This window comes from Etheostoma cragini, chromosome 7 (genome assembly GCF_013103735.1).
Source record: "Etheostoma cragini isolate CJK2018 chromosome 7, CSU_Ecrag_1.0, whole genome shotgun sequence".
Classification (NCBI taxonomy): domain Eukaryota; kingdom Metazoa; phylum Chordata; class Actinopteri; order Perciformes; family Percidae; genus Etheostoma; species Etheostoma cragini.
This window is the reverse complement of record NC_048413.1, coordinates 21,168,948-21,182,460: the sequence shown is the minus strand read 5'-3', so window position 1 is coordinate 21,182,460 and position 13,513 is coordinate 21,168,948. Positions and strand designations below refer to the sequence as shown.

The following is a 13,513-nucleotide window of genomic DNA, read 5'->3' as shown; positions in this document are numbered from 1 at the left end:
GTATATATTATACATATATATATATATATATATATATATATATATATATAGGAAATGTTAAAAAAATATGTAACCTAAAAGAAAATGCACAGCAAAAACTAAAATTACTGCTACATGTTTCCTCAAGTTCGATGTTGAGTTTTTGAATGCTGACATGTCCATTTATTTTGGTGGACACAGAAGACACCGTGTAATGTAGCTGCTGTTTCGCACTTTTCCTAAGGTAAACATGCTTTCAATATGAGGCCGAGGGTGTTCCTCCTTGTCCGTGTCTGCATTGACGACGGTTGATTCTGACAATTTTTTGTTTTGCTACGACTGCAAAGCTAACCCGTCCCGCCGCTGAGATCGAGTATGGTCACGTGACGAGACTGCACAACGACGTTTGATTAGTGAAACACAGTCTTTGACGGAAGTCTCTCTTTCTGTCAAAATAAAACATTAAAATGAGACATACGCAGGGGGGAATAAAAGGATTGACGTGAAGAATACCAAAGAGGTAAAAAGAAAAGTAACAAGCTCATTATAGCCTAATATAGCAGAGTAAGACTATGGTTTCTTCTTCAGAAATCTACTCAAGTAAAAGTAAAAGGTATAGTGATTTAAAAATACTCCTAGACGTGTATTTCTTTAATAAACTTACTCAATTAAATGTAACGGAGTAAATGGAACTCATTGCTACCCACCTCTGGTTATGTTGTGCGCATAAACAGAATTTACTCTTTTGTTTATAATGACAACTGTACAGCACACAGCGTTTTTCCTTTCTTTAGCACATAGGAGGAAGATTAGTGTCAATACGCCGGTACAAATCTGTACTTTATGTAATTTGGAAACAATTCCTATGTCAATCTTCCACACTGCCAGCTGTTCACACAAACATGTTCTTAGCTGGTTGCAGCAACTCATGGAAACACAAGGAAGTCACCCATTGAGGGCATTGATTTTTTTCCCTTGTTAATGTTTTTTTAAAAGAGTTCAGCAGCAGCAAGAGAGACGGAATGTCCAGAGGCGATGTCCTCTTCTCTCCCCCACCACCACGCCACTTCATTCTCTCCCTTTGAATGAACACAGATTGACTTCAGGAGCGCTCAGATCCGCCTTTTCCCATTTATCTCCGGGGCACGGCCCCCTTTCCTCATCGCCCTGATGTCCTTCTCCTCTTGACCACACAAAACTTTGATTACCTTTTCTCAGCCCGGTGGCTCTGAATGGGCTGACCGGCAGGTCAGGAGTCCAACTAACAATATAGGGAGTGGGGAAGAATAGGCCGACTGAGACCAAGCCCCTGCTAGATTCACTGTTCACCATCTGCGACTTGTTTTCTTTCAGCTGATATAAGATTACTTTTTTCTCTTTGGCTGAGTTCTCTTTCAACCAGACGGTTGAAGATCAACGAGGCAGAAGTGACAGCGAGAGTAAATGTCATTTTTGGATATCACTATAAAAAGTCTATTTTATTTTTTCTTTCTTTATATACACTATAAAGAGTCTATACATCACCTACTTTATACATGTATTTTCTCTCTGTATACATGTATTTTCTCTGTTTTCTCTCTCTGTATACATGTATTTTTTCAGTTTTCTCTCTCTGTATGCATGTATTTTCTCTGTTTTCTCTCTCTGTATACATGTATTTTCTCTGTTTTCTCTCTCTGTATACATGTATTTTCTCTGTTATTTAAACAGACAGGTTAGGGCAGCAGCAGCAACCATCTATCGAACTGTGTTCATTGTTTTCTTAATCCCAATTGAAAATGGACCTTCAAGCATGCATCGGGCAAATGCACACATATTCATTAATGTTAATCCCACAATTTCAATTTCCTTACAGAACCGTCCATGCGCTCTCAAAGGAACCGACTTTTAAAACAAACATCCATATTTAACACACTCTATAGGTCATTTACTTACAAAGAAAGTACATAGTTGACCACAGTTTCAACTTAAGGGGTAAACGAGATCAAAGCTGGTTCTGATGTTAATATTTTAGTAAGAGCGGGGGAAAGAAATTGCTCTTTGCTGTGAGCCAAAAGCTTTCCTGTCTGTTTTGTTCACTGTAACGTTTGCTCCTGATCCTGGGGATGATAGAATTAAGCAAACTGAACTTTCACACTTTGATGCAACAAATCCTTAACATTGCATGTGTGTTTGTAAGCATCGTACAACTGTGGAAGGCATTAAGTGGATAAGTGGAGGGAAGAGGATTTGTGTAAAGATGCAAATACTGTAAGGGGTTCAGATCAAATTACACATTACAGCTCAATTTAGAGGGGATTTTATGATCAATAATGCTGACAGTTTTTATACAGCTACATGGATAAGTATGCAGTAAATAGACAAAACAAGATACACAATTTTCTACAGCACGTCTGAGTGGAACTGTTTTAACACGTGTCATGCTCCATTATGAAATTAATTTGCTCCGTCTGACATATTCCCATCCAGATGCTAATTGCCTACAGGCAACAGATGAGGTGGCACACTGTGATTATAATCACAGATAAGTTGAAGATTTTTATATTTTGCAGACAGCGTCCCACCAGCTTGACCTTTCAGATTTTTTCATGAGACTGCCCTGTTTATGATCAATACATTGGCTGCTCAGCTGAGGATTGGGCTTTGTGCTCAGAATCCTTTTTTTTCTACCAAGGCATCCTATCACCACCATCACCATCATCATCATTACAGGTAGGTTTGGTATGTGCCTGTATCAACATTTTACAATTACATTATTGGAGTCCAAAATGTCACAGTAAAGTGTATTTACAATGATATTAATCCTATTCCTGAAATACTATTAAATATAGGGAAATTGCTTGTATTTTTTCTTTGTGATTTTACACTTTCATTTATATTTTTATGCACTTTTATCTTAACTACACAATATACACATGTACATATATGTACCATTTGTATTCAATGTTAATTTACTGGTTTCAATGAATGCTAAATGGGTGACTTAAACATCACTAAACAAAGTGAGTGTAATCTAAAGAATTTGAAGTTTTCCGTATGCAGAACAATTTCTTAAAAGGCTAAAACTGTAAATAGCTGAATTGTTGCCAGATAGCCAATGGGTTCTACGATTGCATTTCGACCAATGTCCATGGCAGTTTGTGAAATGGTCAAATTATTTAATCTGTTGATTTGTGTACAGATCACATTGTCGTAATGTTTGTGTGTCGATTATGAATTTTGAAGTAATGTATTTCAATGGGAAGCCTATTTCGTGATCACAGAACAATTATGGTAGCAAGTAGTATTGAAAAGTCAAAAATCAGCGTTTGGTCAGGGTGGTGGATGGGTCAAACAACACAGGACTTTTACCCCAGAGATCAGGGATCGTGTCCCGCGTATTGCAGTTATTCTCTTGCTAACGCCAACCATCCCGTTATTGGCATGTAGCGTTTCATTTCCTTGTTTTTTTGCGTCCCACAGAGACCGCAGATTGTGTCCCGGTTCGAGTTTTTGTCACCGTCCCGCGTGTGGCATTTCATATCCCCATTGTCGCGTCCCCCAGAGTAGTTCATTGTCATGTCATGAAATGGTCATGTTTGAACATCTTGACCTTTACACAAAATAAACAACATCAACGTGAACTGTACACTAATCAATAAATCAAAATAACTTGACCATTTCAAAAAACGGGTTGGTTAATCATGCAACCAAAGCCAGCTCAAACATGATTGGTCAAAATTATTCGGAAACCAGAACGCCTGTGTTATCAAAATCATGTCCCTTCGCTTACAGATTCTGCATTCATATGCAAATATCTCTTCATAGAGTCTAGGATTCAATGAGGAACAAGTGAGAGACATCATTTGTAAGGATGTGATAAAATATAAGATGCTGTAATGACTCACTAATAAAAAAGGCCATTATTATTTTAATGAGTAGAAAAAGATAAATACTTTTAATTGGCGCAGTGAGTCAAACTTAGAAAAGAACATGAGTAGTACTTGACATGACACAAAGTAACTTTGCTGGATGTCTTATGGAGAAACTTTCTATAAAAAAAAGAGGAGAAACAATGGAACCTATCACTGATTTGTATTTCATAATGATAATGTTAATGATGGGAGCATAAATACAGAACAGTACCATCCGTGTGCAAGAAATACTGGAATTGTTTGAAAGTTTGTGCTTTCAAAGTCATTTAAGCAGGTTTCATCAGTGGCAGCTGGTGAGAACATTAATTGCCAATCAGTTGATCCTAGCAGTTTGCCAGGGTTAAGACTATCTCATCTACTTAATGTCATCCACTGCCTCTCCCTCCTCACATTGATTGAATGTTGTTTAATTACCAGCCAACTGTAGAGACTCAATGAACTATTAAATAACTTAATGATTTAGCAACCCCCCACCCCCACCACCAATGATCCAGTGAATCGGCTCCCTGCACATTTTATACAAATGACTACCAGGCGGGGGCAGATCAGCCTTTTGCACCTGTTCTTACACCAAACACATTGTAATTTAGTTTCTATGAACCAGAGAGGCTATGTAAGCACCTCAGAGATCATAAACACTACAGAGAAAATTGTTATCCTATATGCAATCTTTAAAAAAGGCTTTAAAAACACATCTACGTAATTTATTCTGCAGTGCTGTCTAAATTCCTGGAGCTTGTAACACTTACCTTTTTAAATCCCCCTCCCCCCCAGAGGTGCTATATCACAAAATTAAACAGGAACGTTCTAGGCTTTATGGATTGGTGTTGAGATGACTGCTGTTGCGCCTGCAGTGACCTGCTGTGTCAACACTTACAGCTACAGTTTCAGTCTGCTGCTACCTGCCTTTTCTAACAGCATAACTGGAAACGTGACATTTGTTACCCTAGATTCGGTCTTTAAAGGGCAAATCTGAGCTCCTTTTCCTTCCAGGGAAGGGCTCTCCTACGCAAGACCTAAAACAACAAGAAGAACTATAACAAATAACTACTTTCTGGTAGTCCCTACCCAGACTGGTTGAAGAGCAACTCTCTTTCACTGCCAACACTGCTGCAACAACCCAATCGTGTAGATATATGTTTTGCCACATGGCATTGTTTTGTCATTGGTTACCTCTGACTTTGCAAAAACCAGTAATACAACAGATACCTTATTTATTGATATTGATTGATTTCAATGTTGATCAATTCAACACCAAAGATTCTTTTGTACCTTAAAATAATGTTTCCAAAATCATTTCACTCGTTCGACTGAGACATAAGAATAATGGTAATGCTAACAGAAATGGACAATTTCGACCTACAACCTGTAGGGTGGAAAAAGAGGATAAGTGCTTTTGTGCTTCTGTAAAGGTGCTGGTTGACAAGCAAGTAGTTAATGGTTTGTCAATAACATTAGCTAATTCTTGGTGGGTATACTAAGATTACGACATTGTTCAACACGCTCACTTATTTTTAGTATGATAGTAATGACCATGGTTCACAACTCTGGGCTACCACAAATTCATCAGTAATGTTAGCCAACTGTATAGATAGATGAATAATGTAATGGTAATTTAGCTAGCAAGTAAACCCCTGTCTGTCTGCCTCAGTGTCCCGGTGCTTTAAAGCCCTGGGGACACATTCACAGTCAGCCCCTAGCGAGCTAGTAACCATCCACTATCATTCCAACCCGGCCCGGGAACACATCCAAAGTCAGCCATTAGCCAGTTAGCAACCATCCCGGTCAGCACTTACCTCCGGTGCTAAGGATGTTAACAGCAGTTTGAACCGTTGGGAAACAGACCCAGGCATCCGAGTCAGAACAGCGGCCATTTGTAATGTTACACCGGTGCCCCCCCCCCCTTTAAAGTAAGCTAAATCTACCAGACAAAACGGGGATATTGACCCCCCGTTTTGTAATATTGACACTTCAAAACAGTCCCTACTGACTGCTGGTGATTGTGCTCCTTCTTCACTGGTATGGTGCTTTGGCTATTTTAAACTAAAGAATTTAGAATATATCAAGTTTACTCCATATTCAACAACAAAATACTGATGAATGCATAAAACTGAGCAAAGCAATGAAAAAGATGGGAGAAGAAGATAAAGCTTCAGGTAGCAAAGCAAGTATTACAGGTGAAATTATAAATATGAATGTATGATATATGATTTAAAACAGACAAAAAAGTAAAAAAATAAGTAAAAACCAAACCAAAAGCATCAGAATCATAAATTGAAAGCCTCTTCATAAAAGGGTGTTTTGACGAGGGTTTTAAAATGAAGCACTGACTCAGCACACCTCATCTTCACTCGGGTTTCTGCACGCGAAAGTTGCCGGACGATCTTCTGAACATAGCATGCGATGCTGAGAACTACAGAGAGTAGAGTGTGGAGCTAATAGTCTTTATTGTCTTTGTAGGAACTCATTAGGCAATGGCTTGAATGTAATGGACGTTCATTAATATCAAAATGTTATGCACTAAAGCTTTAACCTACTAAAAACCCATTTTTGGAAACATTGATTGTGAAGATTTGGCTGAAACATTTTGTGGATTTCTACATTTCATATATAATCATAATTATACAGCAAAAAGTTAAACATTACCACTTTCCGCTTTCCTAACGGTCTCATCACCCTTTCTTAATCTGTCTGATGTAACATACAGCACAGTGCAATGCAGTACAGTATATCCATGAGTTGGTCACATTTATCTTGCTTTGACATGTTGTACAACCAAGTAATGAGCAAAAGTCAGAGACAGAACACGGCACCAGAGCGTAACAAATGTATGGGTCTACGGTTTGGCTCTCACATAGGTGCAAGTCTTTTGGCAGCCATCTAAATAGGTTTGTCCTGTCTCTCCTAAAGTCTACTGAGACAGAGAAGGTGAGTCATCCATCCACAGTCCTTACGTTCATGCCGTGGCACAGTGTGACCATTCATCCCTTCTCTTTCTCCATTCATCCTCACTATGCTTCAATATCCATCTTTAGCAGGTAGCAACAAAATATTAACATCAATACACCATACATTTGTGATGGGAATATAAAGCAGCATGTATAGTTTCAAAAACGTATTCAATCTTTTACATTTTAAGACCCAAATATCATTGAGCATGATGGAGTTGCTCTTTAAATTCCTGGAAACCTGAAGAAAATTGTGGAAAGTAAATTATCTCTCCCAACTTTTAGAACTATTTAGTGGCAGATGCAGATGGCTGTCTGAGGTTTGGAAAATGTGAAGGGATGCCCCCAGGTTTCCTGGTGGTCCGTCCTCGCGCTGCTTTTGGAGATTTCAAATGTCAGGATCTGAGGTTGGTTTTGTCCCCTCCAGTGTTTTGGGAATATTGTGATCTGATAAAGCAGTGTATAATTTAGTGGGCTTTGAATGCTTTGTTTTTTTTCATTACGTTTTGCACTCAGATGTGTGTGTGTTTACATTATGCCTGTATGTGCAGCTCACAGCAGCCCATCCTCCAGGCTGCAGCTGTGTTGTCACACGCTCAGCTCTGTAATAATTTGCATCTGCAGGGCAACAAAGTGTAGAGCAGACATAGTTATTACACACTCACAGAGTATTAGGCCTTTTGTGTAAGAGAGATACTACACTAAGAGGGGGAATTTAAAAGGACCCTAGATGTTGGGTTATCACAGTGACATTTGTCAATGATATTGCTAACTACTCCATAGTGGCAATGGTGTGTGGCCCCAGAAGACGATCCCAAAATACTTTGGTGATACCCTGACTTTTCCTCCAGCACCACCTTTTTTTTTTTCTCCAAATATCTTCAGAACTATTAGATTTATTGCCATGTTTATTGTATAGTTTTTTTTTTCTATTCATGCTTTGTGTTTACTTTGTAATGTTTTTTATTGTAAAGCACTTTGAGTTTACTTTTAATAAAATGTGCTTAAAATGACGCTGACACTGACTTCTCTCAACTGACTCCCTTTTCCATTTAGAATTGATTTTAAGATTTTACTAATCAGTTTTGAAGCAAATCTGGGTCTGTCAAGAGCAATATAGTAAAAAGAGGCTGTTGGCCGCCTCAGTTGGGGCCCTTTAAGCAGTTCCAAAATAAAGGCTTGAATCTAAAAGTTTAAGGTTTAAGACTTGCTTCTACACTGTAAATAATGGTTGTGAAATCTTCAGTTATTTACTTTAGATTTCACAGTAACACCACTCTACATGATTTTTTACAGTAGAATGCTGTAAAGTTTACATTACAACCTTGTCGACATGGCAAAATCACATTGGTCTAAGTATTACAGTTGAAATCACAGTAGTCAAAGCACTACTGTAAAAAACAACAATATAGCCACTTTAGTACTGTAAATAGTAAACTGCTGTATTTTGACTTTTTTTAATCTTGTGTTGTGTTCAATTGTTTTGTATTTACAATGAAAACATAAAATACGTTAAATGGAAGTACCGTTACCTTAACTGTAAAAATAATTCACAGTAACTTGCTGGCCAATTGTTGCCAGTAAGTTACTGTAAATTTTACGCCAAATTTGTTACAGTGTATGTGATGTCGTCTTACAGTACAATTTTTTATTGTTTTTATTTGTATTTGACATGTTTTTTTAATTCTTGTTTTCATTTTCCCTTCGGCCTTCTGTTATATTGCCTTCTGTGTATCCTGCTTTTGCTCTGCTTTGTCTGTCAAAGCATTCTGTATATACTGTTTTATATAAATTAAGTAATTTTTATAATTAACTTTTATTGGTGCAATTATTAGGGTAAAATTTGTCCATTACTCTGGTGTATGGCCAAATATATGTAAAACAAATTACATTCCCAACAGCCTCAGCTGTACTTTGTGTTTAGTGCTAATTAGCTAATGTTGGCATGCTAAGATGATACACCAAAATTGTAAACATGGTATTTATCTCAAAGCCCTGCACTGCATTGTACTCTTGAAATACATTTTGTGGAAATACATTTTGTGGACACATATGAAGAGATCAGCGAGGTCACCAGAATTTGCGATCAGCAGATTTTAGAAGAAACTCCATCTCCACAACAAGTCCACATTCATGATTGAAAGCCAGCACAAAACATCACAGCTATGTGTTGTTATTACTTAAAGTTTGGTTCATGGCGAACAACAGAGTTGAAAGAAAAGCCTCAGCTTTTTCTCTGAAGAGGAATATTTACTAGGTGTGAAGAACCATGCAGCTTGATGAAGAACACTTGAAATCACCCAAGAGGGCAGGACCATCAAGTACATTTATTGGGAATTTATCCTTAGGTTTTGTTTACTAGCCTGTACAGCAATAGGCAAACCTATCCAATACCACACAGATTGTGCCTCAAAATGAACAAATTGCTTGAAGGAAGAAAAGCATCTTTGTCCCTGTCCTAGATCACTAAAATGTGTCTCCTTTGAATAGCCTCATTCTCAGGTTTTTGTTATCTTTACTTTGAGTCCTACTTCTGCAGGCAGGACTGCCAATTTACTAAACAAGACCAGACAAGCCCTTTGCCTCTGAGTGATACAAGCAGGTACAAGTCATTTAAAACTTGCATCAGGTACCTTGGTGCATAGCATTTGGGCTTAGCAAAGCAGCATTTTCTCCCTGGCATCATTCCCTAAAGATGTCCTGGTAGTACCCTCCCTCATCCTCCTTTCCCTGACTCCCAGCCTTTTGCTGTTGTAATGCAGGGAGGAAGAGTAGAAAGAATTGAAAGCCTTGTTTTCGCAGCCGCTGTGTGAGTTTTTTGTAATTACCTCCCAAAGGAACCATACTGCTGTCAGACAAAAAAGAGAGGGAGACAATGTAGTGAATAAGATGGGAAGAGAAACATAATGTTGAAGGAAACAGGAAGACAGCAATGCATAGGGAATATAGAGCCAGTGAGGGGACATAAAGTGAGGCAAAACCAAGAAGCTTGCATGCAATCTTGCATTTAGCCTCAGTCTGCCATGTTGACTGTCACTTCAGCTCTGGAAAACAAGTAGAACGACTCCATCTCCTGTACAGGATTTTTTTTAAATGCATTGAGGCACAGACATATCTACAGTCTAAAAAGCTGTAAGAAAAAAAACTATATGAGGCCCTTGTCTGCACTGAGAGTGCTGCTTTCACATCCTATTTACTGGTCACCCACTTAAAGCCGCTGCTTTGGCCACAAGTGGAAACTACAGTTTAAAGGCACATTGAATTGTCCTTCATTTCCCAAGGGCCCTCACTGTCCTGATTTAATATGTCATTTGTGCTAGATATGGCAACTTTAATGAGCCTTTTTCAACTCTAGCGACTTTTTGGCAGACTGTAACTCTTCACCCTTGAAAGGAGTCGCCAATCTAACTCCGTGACTGTGCTCTTATGTGGCTGCGGCTCTCTGGACTGACTGTGTTCAGCGAGAGCAGGAGAGCAGTAGCAGGTTTAGTCAAACCAATCAGCAGCCTGACAGAAAGGTGAATGAGTAAATATGCTATGATTGTAAATATGCATAGCTAACGGCGAATCACTAATCTCCATTATTTGTCCCGGGAACTCCTTCTCGTTTAGTTTTATTCTAAATGATTTTACTTTACTATTTAAGTTTGAATTTTCTCCAAAAGAGTGAGCTTATTTCTTATTAACAATTCTACTGACAAAGCCACATTTCTTTTGTTTTTTTACATTGAGTTAAAGAAATTAAATGTGTTGGAGACATGCTCTAATGTAGTGTAACAGTTGCACAAGTACTGTAAAGCCATAAAGTCAGCAAACAGACACTGACAAATGCAGCAATATCAAGTTAACATTAACCACCATAAGCTGGTCATACCAGACAATGCAACATGACATCATGACTTCGCGTAAATATACAAACCCATCTTCTTAAGCCAAGTAGCATGTTATCTGTACGCATTTTGACCTATTGGCGTGTATGTCTTAGTGTAAACATACATGACAATTGGCGTGTTATTTGAAAGTGACAGTTAAGTTTAGGAAACATGACACGTGGTTCGGATTAGGAAAAAACAACGCCGGTTGGGTTTAAGAAAAGAAGAACGGGATTGGCTTTAGTAAAAAAAAGAAACCAACGGTTGAGTTTACGAAACGTGACACGCGGGACACAATCCCTCATCTTCTGGGTGAAAGTCCTGTGTTTTTACGTTTGTGGAAGAGAACGGGGTTAGCTTCAGTAAAAAAAAAGAAGAAAAAAAAGAAATCGACGATTCAATTTGGGAAACATGACATGCAGGAAACAATCCCCAGTGTCCTTGGTAAAAGTTTGTTTTACCACCACCACCACAAACAACCTCCCCACGCAGATTTTTGATTTGGCACTGATGATTGTATACAAGTTTCGAATGACAAAGGTGTACCACAGAAGCAATTTTAATATGGAAGTAACAGTGTTTCTAATGATCAGAAGATGAGTTATTTAGGTTATTCTAACCCACTTATTCTTTTATGCTTTCCCCCAAAAGCAGGTTACTGGAGCAATCAGGTCAAGAATGTAGTTCTCTGAAAAGGGAGTTGAGGCCATTCAACAAGAGACGCCACACCATAGACAAAGAGCTGTATTTGGGTTATTTTATGGTAATGAAGATACCTTTATACATATTCCACTGCAATTAATCATCATTGGAGCAGCTCCAGCTTTTTGGTTTCATTATTAATTACCTTTTCATGACTGAAAGCTAAGAACAACACACTAAAAACGTTGCCGATTATAAGCAGCACTTCCTTCCTGAAAACAATACAGGATTTGATCCTGGATTTTGGCACACACTGCAGAGTCATACAGGATTAAAATCACAAAGCCTCTCCTGTTATCACAAATCAGGGGATATACCAGGTAACATCAGTCCTGTGTAAATAGCCTTAGAGGTCTGTATTAAAACACATTCCCTGTGATTGACTGTGGCTGTGAAAGTGAAGTGCTATCTGTGAAGGTGATAATGTCTAAACAATATTTGAGGATGTGGAGGGATTTCTTCTAGGCGGACCTTAACGATCCTTGAGGCTTTTGTGTAAAGCACATTTAGCTGCACCTGTGTGAAAAATCTTAAATCAATCGGACTTACAATGTGGGGGGGGGGGGGGCGCGGCCTTTCAAAGTTTGCATTTTGAAGCCTTAATTACAGCGCCACCATGTGACCAATAGGGTTCATATTTCTATAGATGCACATGCACACCATTTCCAGTCATTAGTTTCATGTTTCTAGCTCATTCCACCTCAAGGGAATTTTAGCCGGCGTGGCAAACAACAAGCATTAATAATAATAACACTAATAATAATAATGACTAAAACAGACAAACATAGAAGGGTTCTACCGCTTTGCGGTTTTAACCCTTAATGAGTTAATAAAGCTCTCTTCCCCCAGATGCTGTTACTATGCGTTTAACGTAGCTGTCCATGGTGCTGAAAAGGTGCAGTAAGTTAATTCAAGTTTATGGACAGCCTACATATAAACAAAAAACAAACATCACAATAGGAGCATTGTATCTGGTTAATTATCACACTGAGTACATGCTCAAAATATAGCCTGCAGGCAGAGCCTCCAGCTTGGCACCTTGTGTATAATACACAATCTTATTAAATCTAGCAGTGACGGTTCTTGTGAGCTTCCCCGTGGAGATGTATTGTCAGTGAATGCAGGTGCTCTCACTTTGTCATCAACTTAACATTCTCATATAGAACAACTGCTGGGAGCTGAGAGAAGATAAAGTACATTCGCACTGCGGAGCTAAGAAGGAAATGCCAAGGACATTCTAAAAATGGATGCAATTTAAGTTTCCTTAATTGATTATGCATGTTTAAAAGAAAATATCTTTCCTGCCAGTGTTTCCTTTTTTAGCAGAAAACAGGCCTTTTCATGTCAGACAATTTGACCAGTGATAGTTTTTTTAAGTGTCCCAATAAGCCAGGACAGTTTGACAGCATGCATTGTATTTTTATATACACCTCTGCTTTTCCTACTGTGACATGTGGAAATGTCTTCTGTGGGGAATGCCATACCCATTTACTGTATCTGGCCGGCTAAAAACTTCACCAGCGGACATCATCTGTCACTGAAGTGCTTTACCAGAACTAGGTGTGACACTGTAAATAATTGTACAAAAGCTATGATGTTTGGCTTTTTACACTTAGATAAAGAAAAACATAAGCAACAAAATAATGGAAGATATTTTGCACTTCCTGTTGTAGTGGTGACCTTAAAGCCCTGGTACACAGCACTCACAGACTAGGGGGAAGACAAAAGTCAGTATGAATGTGGAAAGTATAAGATGTGCTCTACTGTATGGATATTGCTCTCTTCTGAAATATCTTTACAACAGTAAGTATGACATAATTGTTAGCGTCTATCGAAACATAACTGCATATTCATATTTTGTGTATTGTATATTCAGGTGTTTTATGTTACAGTAATGCAGGGTGCTGTTTGCTGCCTTTAAAGTGGTTGAGATTTGATCAGCAGTTATTGAAAGTCCGGCCTCCATTTGCTGACATTGATCCTGCTCCAGTCTCTTTGCAAAGTTTGCCCAAAGATGCCCACAAGTCTGTATTTATCAAGCATCTTAGTCACTCTTTGGAATTGCGCTGAAAGGGAACTTTTGGCCAACACTTGTACC

General features: G+C 38.5%; 1 long non-coding RNA gene across 1 annotated transcript in view; it reads left to right on the top strand.

Moving 5' to 3' along the window:
• The window catches only part of LOC117948332, an 18,060-nt gene extending 4,586 nt beyond the window's left edge, over positions 1–13,474 (top strand). Inside the window, exons 2-3 of the long non-coding RNA XR_004657414.1 lie at positions 4,097–4,100; positions 13,464–13,474. This is a non-coding gene — a long non-coding RNA (uncharacterized LOC117948332). The remainder of the gene's footprint in view (positions 1–4,096; positions 4,101–13,463) is intronic.
• Positions 13,475–13,513: the final 39 nt, after the last annotated feature.